This window comes from Dioscorea cayenensis, chromosome 9 (assembly GCF_009730915.1).
Source record: "Dioscorea cayenensis subsp. rotundata cultivar TDr96_F1 chromosome 9, TDr96_F1_v2_PseudoChromosome.rev07_lg8_w22 25.fasta, whole genome shotgun sequence".
NCBI lineage: Eukaryota > Viridiplantae > Streptophyta > Magnoliopsida > Dioscoreales > Dioscoreaceae > Dioscorea > Dioscorea cayenensis.
In genome coordinates, this window is record NC_052479.1 from 10,524,334 (window position 1) to 10,538,687 (window position 14,354).

Genomic DNA, 14,354 nt, shown 5'->3' on the forward strand with positions numbered 1-14,354 from the left:
AGTTCTTTGCGGTCATAATAGAGTGAATTGTCTAAGGGATGAACTTACGCTGGGGCTTAGTTACGCGTGCAACGGAGTGAAGTGTTGAGGTGATCTTAGTATCTAGGGCTCAATTGTGGTTAGGGACCTTCCGCCTGGACCAAAGGGTTAGGTCTAAATCTAGGAAGAGATTTATCACTTGGAATCCCTAGAGCTCATTGCAACTCTATACGAGTGCGAGGTGTTGAGATTGTTCAATTTCTCCTCCGGGACATGTATAGAGTTAGGCATAGTTGACTTTATATTTAGGATTATGTAATTAAGAATTTCCACGACTCACCATTGCATTGATTAGGAAGCATAATCGAGGGTTCTTTAACTTGAAACAATTATCCGAGATGGAGCATTATCCGGGTACCCCATCTTTATCGATTGCCTTATCCCCTTCTTTACTTTTGCTCTCTTATTTGTTGCTTTTATTGTTGAGAATTGAATCATTGTCACACTCATCATCATTGATCTTTCACATAGCTAAGAATTGAATTAAGTATTTTTATTCTCTACTCCCTGTGGATTCGATACCCGCTCACTCAGGATTATTACTTCGACAAACCCGTGTACTTACGGGATATACGCAAGGGGACCTTGTCAAGTTTTTGGCGCCGTTACCTGGGAATAGGCGTTTAGAGATACTTTGCACTTTGTTTTCTTAGCTATTCCACCATATATTCTATTTCATATCTTCTTATTCTATCATCATTTTGATTTCTTTTTCTTTTTTTTTGGTTGCAGCTACAGGTTATGACCCGAGGAAATCCCTCAATATTGATTGAAGGGGATCCCGAGCTTAAACGTACACTTAGAAGAAAAGGGAAAGAGCCTGTGCAAGAACAGTCTAATCCAGCTAATTTGGAAGCAGAAGAATCTGAAAACATGGCCGAACAGAATGAGCAACAGCGAACATTATCCGATTATGCCAGACCTTCAGTGTTGGGACACAATCAAGTATTGTGCGTCCCCCGATTACAGCTCAGAACTTTGAGTTGAAGCCGGCATTCATCCACATGTTGCAGTAGTCCGCACAATTTAATGGTTTGGCCGATGAGGACCCAAATAGTCACATAGACATCTTTCTCGAGGTGTGTGATATGCTGAAGATAAATGGGGTGACAGATGATGCCATCCAATTGAGAGCCTTCCCATTTTCCCTAAAGGGGAGAGCGAAGCAATGGCTACACTCGTTACCTAGAGCATCGATTACCACGTGGGAGGAGATGGTGGAAGCTTTCCTAACCCATTATTTTCCTCCCAGAAAATCAGCAAAGCTTAGGAACGAGGTCTCATCCTTTGTTCAGTTGGAATTGGATTCTCTATTCGAGACATGGGAAAGGTTCAAGGAGCTCCTGAGGAAGTGCCTGCAACACGGATTTTCGGAGTGGATGATTGTTCAAACCTTTTACAATGGTTTGAAACCTAGTACAAGGCAACTCTTGGATGCGACAGCAGGAGGTACCTTAGGTAGCAAGACCCCTAATGAGGCCCGTCAGTTGATTGAAGAAATGGGGTTAAATAGCTACTAATGGAATGCTAGGGAGAAAAAAAAGGTGGCCGGTCTCCATGAGATAGATGTGGTGAGGTACCCGGGCAATGCTCCCCTTAGGATCTAACATGAACATCAAGATTTGCTAAATGCTTTTAAACCGACTCTATTGAGTCGGGGTAATCCAAGAATAACTGGTCCTTTCCTCCAAGCCATCGGTACTAGTCATCTACAAGGTCCTGGTGGAGAAATTGCTCAATCTCAACACCTCACACCCCATATGACCACAATAAGCTCTAGGGATACCTAAGAGTGAAACTGATTCCTAAAGATAGATCTAGCCCTATTTCTAGGTGAAAGATCCCTAGCCCCGTACAAGGTCCTAGTGGAGAAATCTCTCAATCTCATGCCTCACACCAAATATGGTTGCATAGAGTTTAGGAAATACGGAGATAGGAAATACTCGTTCGAAGGGAATGGGGGCACTCCACTATCTCATGACTCACCCTCTCAACCTTCTTTAAACTTGGAGTTCTGCCTCTAATGGAAAACTTTCTCTAATTAAAGTAACAAATCATGCATAGAAAATCAATCACAAGGATCAAACAAACATGAAAGCCATGGGAACACATGATTAAAACTCAATTCACTCGGAATTAATAGAAACATAAAGCAAACTAATATAAAAGAGAAGATCCTGGGGTTCATATACCCAATTACCTACTAGGGCTTAGCCATCCATGGGGTGAGCTACAAAACAAGGGTTAATACAATGAATAGCAATGTAAACCATAGAGAAAACTCCCCTTGAATTCGTTATGATAGCCTTGATGGGTCACTCAACGTCTTGAAGAATCCTTCTCCAAAACTAGGTTACTGAAGGCCCCCTCGATGCTATGACGGAGAGAAGATTGATCAAAGTATGTGAAAAATAGCCCCAATATCGCCAAAGACCTCTTTTAGAACCCTAGCCGCCTTGCCCTTAGAGTGCTCTCAAAAAGCCTGGCAAAAAGTCTACAAAGAATAGGGTAAACGGTCTATTTATAGTCACAAACCGCGCTTATCACGGGCCTTTACACGCTTGTGTGTATTTTCTAAGCGCCCGTTTGAGCTACAGGAATTTCCACGCTGTTGTGTGAACAGTAATTCTACTACAGCAGTGCTACATTAAAATGCTGCATTGTTTTGCTACAGTACTTAACTACAGCCTCTTCACAACCACGGTCCAAACAATCTTCTCTTGAGGCCACATGAGAGGGCACAAGTCCATGTCATAGCCTATATGATTTTTCTTCATCGAGTCATCCTTGAAAGGTCTTGCACTCTTCACAAAGAGAACGAGCATGAAGATGTGACTGCCTTTGTTCCCTTCCAACTAGCAAATTGGCTTGAATCTTCTTGGATGTTGGCACACAGCTCCACATTCATGAACTCCTCTCATGTCTTGGTCCTTAAATTGAACAAGAACTTCTAACATTGCGTCTTTATAGCCAATCTTTGCTTCCTATTGACACCTCAAGGCATTCACAACCTAATTGCACAAAAGAACACCAAATACACTATATGAGACATAAACCATGATAAAAATAATGCTTAATGCATGTAAAATATATAGAAAAATATGCCTACTTAAGCACTTATCAAACTCCCCCACACTTAAGCCTTTGCTTGTCCTCAAGCAAAATTAAACATTACACTAATGGAAAGAAAAGAAAAGTGCTTGGCCTTAGGTTAACAAAGAGGGTACAAGCATAAAATTCTAAAGTTATGGAGAAAGTAAAACACTAGACAAATCAATCAATGCTCTAGAAAATAATCCAATAAAAAAATGAACGTGATGAAGTCCGAATGTGTGAGTATGTGTAAAAAACTCAACTCATTTCAACACTATGTCCACTACCAAGTTCTTATTAACATATGACTAATTTACAAACAAAAAGAATGGAGAGTAGCTTCACACAATCCTCTTAGGTAGCCCTTTCCCAAGATGTCTCTCGAGTGGCTTTCACACTTTTGAGGTGGTTGCCCTTTCTACCAAGGGCGGTAGTTGATAAGTGCTTATGCGATATGAATACGAAGCGTTCTTTCCTTATGTTGAGCATTACTTTTCTCAGGTTTTTACACTAATATGTGTGTTTTTATATTACTTTTATGCAGGTAGGGTTCTGAAACCAATTATGAAGGAGAGAAGCCAATGTGGATCACAATGCACAGATTTTGGAGGAAATCTTGCTAAAGTTCAAACACGAAGATATAAGTCGGGTGCGAGATGCTAGAGTGTGTGCCAACCACCCCGTATTTGAGTTTGCACTACCATTTGGAGGGGCACAAGGTCAGTTGCACTCAAGCACTCCGACTTATGCATATAGAACAAGATTTCCATCAACTTATCCGTCATTGAAGAAGCAAAGGGATCCATGGCATAAACATGTGCCTGTTTATGTTACCTCGATGAAAAGTGGATTCGGGAGTATTTTTGACAGGTACTGTAGAACACACTGTAGCAAACACTGTATCAGTTACTGTTTACAGCCGACCGAAAATGACAGTTTCAGAGAATTCACACGGGCGTGTGGAAATTACCCACGACCGTGTGGAAATTCCTCAGGGGCGCCCACAGGGGCATGTGGATTCCTGATTCCAGCCCTATTTAAAGCCGATTCAGCCCTGATTTCAGCATTTTTTTCGCCATCTTTTCCCCAACTTGAGTGAGGGTTTTGGCTAGGGTTTTGAGAGGTATTGGCTAGGGTTTTGGAGAGGTTCTACGACTCCGACATCGTCATTCTTTTGGAAGAAGGTTGGTAGAGGAGCTTCCGTTGAGGCGTATCCTATACCGGACATGGGAATCCTTGGACGACGAGTAGAGTACTTTCCACAAGACCATCGACATGACTATCGAGGGGATTTCTCTATGGATTTATTGCTTTTACATTCTACTTCTTTGATTGTACTTAGCTCCATGGAGAGCTAAATCCATACTGGGTACTTGGATATTTGTGAACACTAGGATGTATTTGTTTCATTGAATCTCTTTATTATACTTTCAATTAATTGATGTTTGTTGTGAGTTCCAACCTTGAATGCTTGATTGTATGAACATTTCCCTTAGAGTGACACTAGGGTTGAGAGTTCTTGTTGGTAACCTTTTGAGTGAGTGACACACCACGAGCGTTAGACAAAGCTAGGTTTGAGAGGTTTGAGAGGGTGAGTCGAGAGGTACAGGAGCGTCCCCTTTCCCCTCCGACGTGATATATTCTACCTCCGTTTCTGGAGTTCTTTGCGGCCATAATAGAGTGAATGGTCTAAGGGATGACCCTCCGTTGGGTCTTAGTTGCGCGTGCAACGGAGTGAAGCGTTGATTTGATCTTAGTATCTAGGGCTTAATCGTGGTTAGGGACCTTCGACCTGGACAAAAGGGTTAGGTCTATAATTAGGAAGAGATTTATCACTTGGAATCCCTAGAGCTCAATGCAACTCTATTCGAGTGCAAGGTTGAGAGGTTATCTAACCTCTCCTCCGGGACATGTATTGAGTTAGGCATAGTTGACCTTAGATTTGGGACTATGTATTTAAGGATTTCGACGACTCACCATTGCACTGATTAGGAAGCATAATAGAGGGTTCTTGCACTTGAAACGATTGTCCTAGACGGAGCATTATCCGAGTATGCCATCTTTATCGATTGCCTTAACTCCTCCTTTCCTCGTGCTCTCTTACTTATTTTTTTTACTTTTGAGAATTGAATTATTGTCACACTTATCACTACTGATCTTTCACATAGCTAAGAAGAGGATTAAGTGTTTTTATTCCCTACTCCTTGTGGAATCGATACCTGCTCATCAGGGATTATTAGTTTGACAAACCCGTGCACTTGCGGGATATGCGCAAGGGGACCTTGTCAGTAGCTGATAAGTGCTTGTGTGATATGAATGCGAAGCATTCTTTCCTTATGTTGAGCATTACTTTTCCCAGGTTTTTACATTAATATGTGTGTTTTTATGTTACTTTTATGTAGGTATGGTTGTGAGGCTGAGTATGAATGAAATAGGCCAATGTGGATCATAATGCACCTATTTTGGAGGAGATCTTGCTAAGGTTCAGACGTGAAGACATAGGACAGGTGTGAGTTGCTAGAGTGTGTGCCAACCTCCTCGCATTCGAGTGAGTACATCCATTTGGAGGGGCACAAAGGCAGTCACACTCGAGCATTCCGTCTTATGCATACAAGAACAGGACCTCCACCAACATATATATCATTGAAGAAGCAAGTGATTCACGACGTGAACGTGTGCCCGTTTGCGTTACCCCGATGAAGGTATGGAATTGGGAAGTTATTTAGGACGAAGACTGTAGCATAGCACTGTAGCAACACTACAGCAGCACTGTTCACAGCCGGCCGAGAAACCAAAGAAACAGAGAATCCACACGGGCGTGTGGAAATTATCCACGCCCGTATGGAAATTCCGCACGGGCACGTGTATCGTCCACGCCCATGGAGTTGCCCGATTCGACTCAATTTAAAAGCCGATTCAACCCCAATTTTGGTATTCTTTTCTCCATCTTTTCCCCAACTTGCGAGAGGGCTTCGGCTAGGTTTTCGAGGGGTATTGGCCAAGGTTTTGGAAAGGTTCTACGGCTCCAACATCGTGATTCCATTAGGAAGAAGGTTGGTAGGGGAGCTTTGATCGAGGCGTATCCTATACCGGACGAAGGAATCCTTGGACGATGACAAGATCCCCTTGCTTATATCCCGCAAGTGCACGGGTTTGTCAAAGTAATAATCCACAGGGAGTAGGGAGTAAAGACACTTAATTCGATTCTTAGCTATGTGGAGTATCAACAATGATAAGTGTGGTAATGATTCAATTCTCACAAATTGAAAGCAACAAGTAAGAGAGCAAAAGTAAAGAGGAGGCAAGGCAATCGATAAAGATGGCGTACTCGGATGATACTTCACCTAGGATAATCACTTCAAGTGCAAGAACTCTCTATTATGCTTCCTAATCAATGCAATGGTGAGTCGTGGAAATCCTTACATACATAGTCCCAAATCTAAGGTCAACTATGCTTAACTCTATACATGTCCCGGAGGAGAAATCGAACAATCTCAACACCTCGCACTCGCATAGAGTTACAATGAGCTCTAGGGATTCCAAGTGATAAATCTCTTCCTAGATTTAGACCCTAACCCTTTGGTCCAGAGCGGAAGGTCCCTAGCCACAATTAAGCCCTAGATACTAAGATCACCTCAACGCTTCACTCCATTGCATGCGCAACTAGGCCCCCGACGGACGTTCATCCCTTAGACCATTCACTCTATTATGGCCGCAAAGAACTCGAGGAACGGAGGTAGAATCTATCACGTCGGAGGAAAGGGGACGCTCCCTGCACTCTCTACTCACCCTCTCGACCCTGTCCAACCTAGATTTGTCTAACGCTCGTGGTGTGTCGCTCACTCACAAGGTTACCAACAAGAACTCTCAACCCTAGTGTCTCTCTAGGGGAAATGTTCATACAATCAAGAATTCAAGGTTGGAACTCACAATAAACATCAATTTATTGAAAGCATAATAAAGAAGTTCAATGAAACGAATACATCCTGGGGTTCACAATCACCCAAGTACCCACTAGGGGTTTAGCTCTCCATGGAGCTAAGTACAATTAAAGAAATAGAATGTAAAAGCAATGAATCCATAAAGAAACCCCTCGATGGTCGTGTCGATTGTCTTGTGGAAAGTCCTCTACTAGTCAGTCCAAGGATTCCTTCAGTCCGGTATAGGATATGCCTCGATCGAAGCTCCCCTACCAACCTTCTTCCTAATGGAATCACGATGTCGGAGCCATAGAACCTCTCTAAAACCTTGGCCAATACCCCTCGAAACCCTAGCCTAAGCCCTCTCACAAGTTGGGGAAAAGATGGAGAAAAGAATGCTGAAATCGGGGCTAAAATCGCCTTTAAATAGGGCTAGAATCGGGCGACTACACGGGCATGTATAATGTCACACGCCGCTGTGGAATTTCCACACGGGCGTGGATAATTTCCACACGCCCGTGTGGATTTTCTGAAACTGTCATTCTCGGCAGGCTGTGAACAGTAACTGCTACAGTACTTTGCCAAAAAAAATACTCCTGAATCCACTTTTCATCGAGGTAACATTAACAGCAACACGTTTATGCCGTGGATTGCTTTGCTTCTTCAATGATGGATAAGTTGGTGAAAATCTTGTTCTATGTGCATAAGTCAGAGTACTTGAGTGTGACTGCCTTTGTGCCCCTCCAAATGGTTGTGCTCACTCAAATACGAGGAGGTTGGCACACACTCTAGCATCTCACACTCGACCTATGTCTTCGCGTTTGAACCTTAGCAAGATTTCCTCCAAAATCGGTGCATTGTAATCCACATTGGCTTCTTTCCTTCATAATTGCTTTCACAACCCTACCTGCATAAAAGTAACATAAAAACACACATATTAGTGTAAAAACCCGAGAAAAGTAATGCTCAACATAAAGAAATAACGCTTCGCATTCATATCGCACAAGCACTTATCAGACGACGAGTAGAGGACTTTCCACAAGACCATCGACATGACCATCGAGGGGGTTTCTTTATGGATTCATTGATTTTACATTCGATTTCTTTTATTGTACTTAGCTACATGGAGAGCTAAGCCCCTAATTGGTACTTGGGTGATTGTGAACCCTAGGATGTATTCGCTTCATTGAACTTCTTTATTATGCTTTCAATAAATTGATGTTTATTGTGAGTTCCAACCTTGAATGCTTGATTGTATGAACATTTCCCCTAGAGTGACACTAGGGTTGAGAGTTCTTGTTGGTAACCTTGTGAGTGAGTGACACACCACGAGCGTTAGACAAAAGTTAGGTTGGAGAGGGGTTGAGAGGGTGAGTTGAGAGGTACAGGAGCATCCCCTTTCCCCTCCGACATGATAGATTCTACCTCCGTTCCTCGAGTTCTTTGCGGCCATAATAGAGTGAATGGTCTAAGGGATGAACCTCCATCGGGGCCCTAGTTGTGCGTGCAATGGAGTGAAGTGTTGAGATGATCTTAGTATCTAGGGCTTAATTGTTGCTAGGGACCTTCCGCCTAGACCAAAGGGTTAGGTCTAAATCTAGGAAGAGATTTATCACTTGGAATTCCTAGAGCTCATTGCAACTTTATTCGAGTGCGAGGTTGAGAGGTTATTTAATCTCTCCTCCGGGACATGAATAGAGTTAGGCATAGTTGACCTTATATTTGGGACTATGTATGTAAGGATTTCCACAACTCACCATTGCATTGATTAGGAAGCATAATAGAGAGTTCTTACACTTGAAGCGATTATCCTAGGTGAAGAATCATCCGAGTACCCCATCTTTATCGATTGCCTTTCCTCCTCCTTACTTTTGCTCTCTTACTTGTTGCTTTTAATTTCTGAGAATTGAATCATTACCACACTTATCATTGTTGATACTCCACATAGCTAAGAATCGAATTAAGTGTCTTTACTCCCTACTCCCTGTGGATTCGACCCCGCTCACCTGGGATTATTACTTCAACAAACCCGTGCACTTGTGGGATATACGCAAGGGGACCTTGTCAGTAGCTTTCACACATCCCATGAGATAGCTATTTCTCTCATTAGGGCATAACAAATATCGGACTTATGAGAGTAGCTACATAAATCGTGGGTGGTAGCTCTTTCCACCCCCTATGTACAAAAAACAAACAATTGCTGGTTTTTGTTCAATTTTTTTAAAAATAAAACTAGAACACTAAAGTCCCAAAAATAATGAACTAGAGTCTTCATAGGTCTAATGAGCAAGAAAGGTGCAAAAAGAACAATCGGACAACAATATTCAATGAAATTGGATGAAAACTAGAGCATGATAAAATTTAATGTTTACAACCTCCAAAAACTAAGAATTAAATTCTTAACCCTAAGGTGAACCTTCATTGGCAACAAGAGCATGCTCATAAAAACACAAGTAAAACATTTATAAGGACAACCCTCCTCCTCACTTAAGATGTACATTTCCCTCAATGTACACATGTAACTACAATGAAAATATCATCAATGGAATCAAAATGTGTGTGGGAATGCAATTAAAATAATACTCCCTTCAACTCCTCATTAAACATTTAGTGAAGTCTAACTCATGGGCGTGGTGTACGGGTTGTGAAGGTCACATGACCATGTGACAATGTCACATGCTCATGTCTATGACAAGACATCATCAACATCACTCCCAAGGTCATCTGTAGAAAATACAAGGGTTTTAGTGAAGCTCAACAAATTAAAAAATAAAATACGAGTTCATGAATATAGAACAATAAAGCATATACTCGCAACACAAAATAAAAACATGAAAATAACTCTCAGAAGACAACCCCTTTCTGAATATATAAGTCCAAAAAAACTAACAAAACTATTAAAAGCATAATAAAGTAAAATAAAGACTAATGAGTAATGAGTGTGACACCTCAAGTGTCAGCATCGGGTGTTGGTGTTAGCGTATGTGCTAGTCGCGAGTCGAGATGAGACCTCCTCGTCAAGGGTTTGCTGAATGCGATCAACTCTCGAGTTGAGCCAGATACTATTGAACTTGAGCCAGATGCACGGTTCTCGATGATGGTAGCCACGGCGAGCCTCGAGGTTAAGCGGATCTTTGGTGAACTTGAGTGGAAGATGACTCGAGGATCGATTGATGTTACCGGTCTCTGCCTTAGTGACCATGGGCTCGGCTGCAGGTGGTGACTCTATAGCCTCAATATGCCCATCATTGTCCTCAGATGATGGCTTCACTAGCGCATATCCGCTTGAACCTGCGTGTCTCACAATGCCCATCAAGCGGTGACCAATCCTAAAGGTCTTTGGGGTACTAATCCTCTCCCTTGCGTCGAACCCGAGCTGAGTAGACCCAACTTGAACATGAGGCGAATAATATAAGGTCCCATAAATAGTGCTCCTATCCACAAATACTCACTCACGGTAGTGGAGGTAGTTGGCGATAATGTATCCCAAATGGATGGGTACTCTCATGTCCCGTGTAATGAAGATATAAAAGATCGGTCCTGCGAAGTGAGCCTGTACTATCTCCACAACCAGTCACTGACCGACTAATAATAGTATGAATATACCTCTGCGTCAGGTCATATCGAGTAGAGGCCTTTGACTGGCCTAGGACATACTGGTAGCCGACACATAAATCATGAAAAACCAGACTAAGGTGAGATCATGAGGATAGTCGATAGGCAGCTATGTGTACTCAATGGTGACAAAATAATCCTGATCGTACAAGTCGAGTAACATTAAAAACTGGGTTAGAGACATCCCATGCGGTTGGCAGAAGGCTCAGAAATAAATGGTATCCTTCGTGCCAATGTCAGTGTCGGCCATGTTACGATAAAAAAAAAAGAGGCAAGAACCTCCAAAGTAATTTCTCGCCTGACGGGCTTGTGAATGGAGAATAGTCGGTCCCAACCTTCGACACTAATAAACTCTCTGACCTCATCATTAAGACCAATCTCCTCTAGTGCATCCAAATCAATGAAGCACGACTATCCAAACGTAAGGTGTTGGAGACGCTCGAACCTCTCTCGATGGATAGGGTCGAGAATCTCAACCTGCAGGTGGTGGAGTTGCTTCCTTATCATGGCAAGGATGTTTCTTAGCCAATTTCTTGGTCCGTGGTGCCATACCTGCCAATAAAACATTAAAAGAACTTAGTTCATCATGAATACGAGGGTAAACCGAGGCACCATGTGCGCGAGGAGCAATGAGTGGGGAGAAATAGGGGCACTGTTGGCCTCTGTCCCAGCCAGTATGGGCATGGGCAGCCACGCACCGCGGCTAGGCACGGCCCGGGACCATCGGTCCGAGTGGCACGGGTGGGGCGAGCGGCGTGTCGCGTGTCCACGCAGGGCAAGCCACCTGGCGGCGTGGCGCTTAGGCGCGGCCTCGGGCGAGCCACGCAACCTGCCATGCACGATGCATTGATGGGTTAGGCGTAGCCAAGGTGGTCGAGGCACCCGGTGGCCTAGCTAGGCGTGCACGACCATCTAACGCGGCTCGATGGGCTGGCCACTGCGCCCGGCGTGGGTGCCCGACCTTGGCCAAATTAGCCAAGGTAGGACCTTACACCTTTCAAAACACAATATTACACATGTAAAGAGGTGTCTAGCATGATTCCTGACAAGGTCCCCTTGCGTATATCCCGTAAGTGCATGGGTTTGTGGAAGTAATAATCCTGGGTGAGCGGGTATCGAATCCACAGGGAGTAGAGAATAAAAATACTTAATTCAATTCTTAGCTATGTGAAAGATCAATGATGATGAGTGTGACAATGATTCAATTCTCAACAATAAAAGCAACAAATAAGAGAGCAAAAGTAAAGAAGGGGATAAGGCAATCGATAAAGATGGGGTACCCGGATAATGCTCCACCTCGGATAATTGTTTCAAGTTAAAGAACCCTCGATGATGCTTCCTAATCAATGCAATGGTGAGTCGTGGAAATCCTTAATTACATAATCCCAAATATAAAGTCAACTATGCCTAACTCTACACATGTCCCGGAGGAGAAATTGAACAATCTCAACACCTCGCACTCGTATAGAGTTGCAATGAGCTCTAGGGATTCCAAGTGATAAATCTCTTCCAATTATAGACCTAACCCTTTGGTCCAGGTGGAAGGTCCCTAACCATAATTGAGCCCTAGATACTAACATCACCTTAACGCTTCACTCCGTTGCATGCGCAATTAAGCCCCAGCGGAAGTTCATCCTTAGACCATTCACTCTATTATGACCGCAAAGAACTCGAGGAACGGAGGTAGAATCTATCACGTCGGAGGGAAAGGGGACGCTCCCTGTACCTCTCGACTCACCCTCTCAACCCCTCTCCAACCTAGCTTTGTCTAGCGCTCTTGGTGTGTCACTCACTCATAAGAGTTACCAACAAGAACTCCCAACCCTAGTGTCACTCTAGGGAAATGTTCATACAATCAAGCATTCAAGGTTGGAACTCACAATAAACATCAATTTCTTAAAAAGCATAATAAAAGAGATTCAAAAGAAATGAATACATCCTAGGGTTCACAAATACCCGAGTACCCACTAGTGGTTTAGCTCTACATGGAGCTAAGTACAATCAAAAGAAATAGAATGTAAAAAGCAATGAATCCATAAAGAAACCCCCTCGATAGTCGTGTCGATGGTCTTGTGGAAAGTCCTCTACTCGTCGTCCAAGGATTCCCTCGTCCAACCTTCTTTCTAAGGAATGATGATGTCGGAGCCATAGAACCTCTCCAAAACCTTGTCCAATACCCATCAAAACCCTAGCCGAAGCCCTCTCTCAAGTTGGGGAAAAGATGGAGAAAAGAATACTAAAATCGGGGCTGATTCGGCTTTTAAATAGAAAGTCGGAATCGAGGCGACTACAGGGCGTGGATGCTTCACGCACCGTGCGGAATTTCCACACGGGCGTGGATAATTTCCACACGCCCGTGTGGATCCTCTGAACTCCTATTTTCTTGGGCGGCTGTGAACAGTGCTCCTACAGTACTTGCTGCATTGCTCTGCTATAGTATCCGGCTTGAATAGCTTCCCGAATCCATACTTTCATCGGTGTAACGCAAATGGGCACACGTTTACGTCGTGGATCACTTGCTTCTTCAATGATAGGCACGTTGGTGGAGCTCTTGTTCTATGTGCATAAGTCAGAATGCTCGAGTATGACTGTCTTTGTGCCCCTCCATGTGCCAACCTCGAATACGAGGAGATTGACACACACTCTAGCATCTCATATCGACCTATGTCTTCACGTTTGAACCTTGGCAAGATTTCCTCCAAAATTGGTGCATTGTAATCCACATTGGCTTTTTTCCTTCATACTTGGCCTCACAACCCTACCTGCATGAAAGTAACATAAAAAACACACATATTAGTGTAAAAACCTGAGAAAAGTAATGCTCAACATAAAGAATGAACGCTTCGCATTCATATCGCACAAGCACTTATCAGCTTACCACCCCCAGACAAGTTGTCAAGTCGAGGTATCTAATAGGGAATTGAAGAGAATCTTAGAGAAAATGATAAGTCATCACAGAAGGATTGGGCGGATCAACTTGATGATGCACTCGGGCATATAGAACGGCATTTAAGACACCTATTGGATCAACTCCGTATATGTTGGTCTATGGGAAAGCTTGTCACTTGCCCGTCGAATTAGAGCACAAGGCCTATTGGGCTATAAAGCAACTAAACTTTGACTCTCATATAATCGGCCACAAGAGAAAAATTCCAGTTAAATGAGTTGGATGAATGGCGAGCCATGGCGTATGATAGCTCAGTGCGTTACAAAGAGAAGACAAAGGAATACCATGACCGACACATAAAACAAGCTAAGCATTTCCAAGTCGGAGATCAAGTGCTTCTCTTCAATTCATGACTAAGACTTTTTCCCGGGAAAAATTGTAGTCAAGGTGGTATGGGCCATATACAATATCACGTGTATTTCCTCATGGCACCGTGGAAATTTGTCACCCAACAAAAAGGTGCATTTAAAGTCAATGGCTATAGGTTGAAACATTATTTTTCCAAGTGGCAACACATCCCCAAAGGTTCAAGGTAACTTCCTTCCATTTGTTCCACCATGATCGTTTGAGGTAATGCACGTCAAGCTAATGACGTTAAACAAGCGCTTCTTGGGAGGCAACCTAAGTTCATTTCATTTCTCATATTCTTTTTTTCTCGTTTTGTGTTTGTGTGTTTAACTTGTGTTTTTTTAGTGTGGTTTGGTTATAGTTGTGTTTTTCATCATTTTTTTCTTAGTCCA

At 43.1% G+C, this 14,354-nt stretch overlaps 1 non-coding gene across 1 annotated transcript; it reads right to left on the minus strand.

Annotated features, from left to right (window-relative positions):
- Nucleotides 1–1,301: 1,301 nt before the first annotated feature.
- LOC120269784 lies at nucleotides 1,302–1,408 on the minus strand. Its single transcript, XR_005539420.1, has one exon. It is a non-coding gene; the product is annotated as a small nucleolar RNA R71 (small nucleolar RNA).
- Between the last annotated feature and the right edge of the window lie 12,946 nt (nucleotides 1,409–14,354).